Genomic DNA, 3222 nt, shown 5'->3' with positions numbered 1-3222 from the left:
GAATTGTAAACATTTCTGGAATAGTAATAACAGAATTCAATAAAAACAAGAATGTTGTTTACAATATTCCAAAATATAGCCAAACAAATTATTCCTTTAGATTCAGTCAATCTAAAGAATCCTTGACACATGTCTACTAAACCGTGACGTCCACGCCACACACTGATTGGTCAAAATACAGTTCATAAGACTCAGCCTTCTGGAGCCCATCACAGGATATTTAATGGATAAATTGAATCATTTCACTGCAGTTGCCAATTGTGGAACATAATTGTCATCACATAAACCTGACGATTGCATAAAGCATGAAAGTACTAGTTTATTTCAATATTGTCAAATTGTAAAAATTGCAAATAACAAAACCTGAAAAACAGACTTTGTTGGAATTTTATTGATTAATATATTCTTCTTGGTTAATATACTAAAATATTATTAATTATTAATTATTATTTATTATTATTTCTTCTTCTTTTCTTCTTCTTCTTCTATTATTATTCTTATTATTATTAATATTATTATTATTATTATTATTATTATATTATTATTATTATTATTATTTATTATTTATTCATTATTATTATTATTATTATTATTATATATTATTATTATTATTAGATCATTATTATTATTATTATTATTATTATTTATTATTAATTATTCATCATTATTAATTATTAATTATTAATATATTAATTATTAATTGTTAATTGATTAATATATTCTTGTGTATATCATACAAACTCGGATATCATCATCATCATCATTGTTTAATGTCTGCTTTCCATGCTAGCATGGGTTGGAAGATTTGACTGAGGACTGGCAAATCAGAAGGCTGCACCAGGCTCCAATCTGATCTGGCAGAGTTTCTACAGCTGGATGCCCTTCCTAATGCCAACCATTCCGAGAGTGTAGTGAGTGCTTTTACATGCCACTGGCATGAGGGTCAGTCAGGCGGTACTGGCAACGGCCATGCTCAGATGGTGTTTTTTTATATGCCACCTGCACAGGAGCCAGTCTAGCGGCACTGGCAACGACCTCACTCAAATGTTTTTTCACGTGCCACCAGCACAAGTGCCAGTAAGGCGACGCTGGTAACAATCATGCTCGAATGGTGCTTTTTACGTGCCACCTGCATGGAAGCCAGTTTGTTGCTCTGGCAATGATCATGCTTGGATGGTGCTCTTACTAACACAGATGCCATTTCATTGAATTTGATTTCGATTTATATATATATACATATACACAGACATGCAAGAAGTAAATAGACACCTTTAATTTTCAAAATCTTTTATTTGATATTAATTGGTTGAAGGAGAGGTTTTCTTCTAGCTGTTCGTCCATAATACCCAAGCTTATGCTGATATGTAACACACGTTCTTGGACTAACTTCTAGCTGTTTTGCAATGTCAGAAGCCTTTCCACAATTTTTTTCAAACAGCGAAGCTTCCTTTCCGAGGGCCCAGGTCAGTTGGGACGAGAATCTGTTGATTCTTTTCCTTGGCTTTTTAATTGCACTATAACTCTATTAACAGTAGCAAGAGGAATTTGAAGATTTTCAGCAATTGTTTGGTTGCTAAGACCAGCCTCAGACTGTCCAACAAGACGACCTCTTTGAAAACCTGACAGTTCTGCTGAATTTTTTGTGTGTGACATGGTTATCTTCGCAAATGTTTAATATAATGGCACCTGGAATGCAAAAGAATAATTACATCATAAATACTACACCGCTGAAAACATATTAAGATGCTTAGATCAGAGATTTTGAAAATTAAAGGTGTCTAATTACTTCCTGCATGTCTGAATGTATATATAATAATAATATATATATATAATATATAACAATATTTGATATTATTATTATTATAATAATAATATATTAACTTATATTATTAATAATAATATAAGTTATGGGGCATAAACATGCCAGCATCGGTTGTCAAGCAATGTTGGTGGGGACACACACACAAACATATACACGCATATACATATATACATATATATATACACACACACACACACACACATATATATACAAACACACACACATATATACATATATATATAAATATATATATATATATATAAATATATATATATATATATATATATATATATATATATATATATATATATATATATATATACACATAATTAATAATATCAGGGTAAGAAAAATTTTAGAAATTTTTTTAGTACCAGTGGCCTAGCGTGTAGAAAAATTAGTCAATAGACAATATATTATTCATATAAATACAGTGTACATTTAAACACATAAGAGGTAACCATTTTAAGATACCTGGCACGCTAGAAGGAGTAGCCAAAATCCAAATCACTATTAGGGATAAATTTTGAAAGAAATGAAAAATAAAAACATTTCCCATCTATCTCCTGGACCATGGTTTCTGACTCTATATTAGCAAATTATTTTATTTGCTAATATAAAGTCAGAAACCATGATCCGGGAGATAGATGGGAAATGTATTTAATGTCTACACTGTGAAATTTTAAACATTTGTAAATAGACGTGGTTATTCTTTTCACACAAATAAAAAAAAAGAGAAAAAAGGAAGATTACCCTGACATGTTTCACAGTTCATAGACCCTTCATCAGGTGACAACCTATCATTTTTCAGTCTACGAAGAAATCTTACATTAAATCACTATTTAAATCAAATACAAACCAGAACTTGGCTGTAATAAATTTACATACTTTGCATTCATCAGTCATGTGTTTAAATAATTAATAAACATTCATACATAACTCATTCCCTTTTGTTTTTCAGCTGGAGTATCCCTGTATCTACTCTACACCAAGACAACTACACCTGTCCCCTCTTTACCTTAAATCTCTCAACCGATACAAAGCCACAACCACTCAATAAAATTTCTCACCTCCCATTTGAAGGGTTTTGGTCTTGCAAGGGAGTTGGTGACCCCGCTGGAGCTGGTGCCTCATAATAAGTACTGGAGCTGGTGTCACGTGTGTGTGTGTATCTGTGTGCATGTGTTGAGTGTATGTTTGCATGTGTATCCTTGCTTTTACATCATCCGATGGTTGTAAACAGACGTCACCATCATACATACTGGCAATGGTTGGACAGAATTTATTGAGACGGATTTTCTATGGCCTGTTGCCCTTCTGGTCACCAACCTTCACCTGTTTCCAAACAAGGTGATATTTCCTCCATGGCTAGACATGTTTCTCAAAGAGGACTGGAAATG

At 32.1% G+C, this 3222-nt stretch overlaps 1 long non-coding RNA gene across 1 annotated transcript; it reads left to right on the top strand.

The window, feature by feature from the left end:
• The first annotated feature begins 778 nt into the window (after positions 1–778).
• On the top strand, positions 779–3222 carry LOC118766115. Its single transcript, XR_005002039.1, has 4 exons — positions 779–795; positions 1464–1467; positions 1928–1932; positions 3102–3222. It is a non-coding gene; the product is annotated as an uncharacterized LOC118766115 (long non-coding RNA).

Source organism: Octopus sinensis, linkage group LG14 (genome assembly GCF_006345805.1).
Source record: "Octopus sinensis linkage group LG14, ASM634580v1, whole genome shotgun sequence".
NCBI lineage: Eukaryota > Metazoa > Mollusca > Cephalopoda > Octopoda > Octopodidae > Octopus > Octopus sinensis.
The sequence above is the reverse complement of the archived record's forward strand: the minus strand, read 5'-3'. Positions and strand labels throughout refer to the sequence as shown.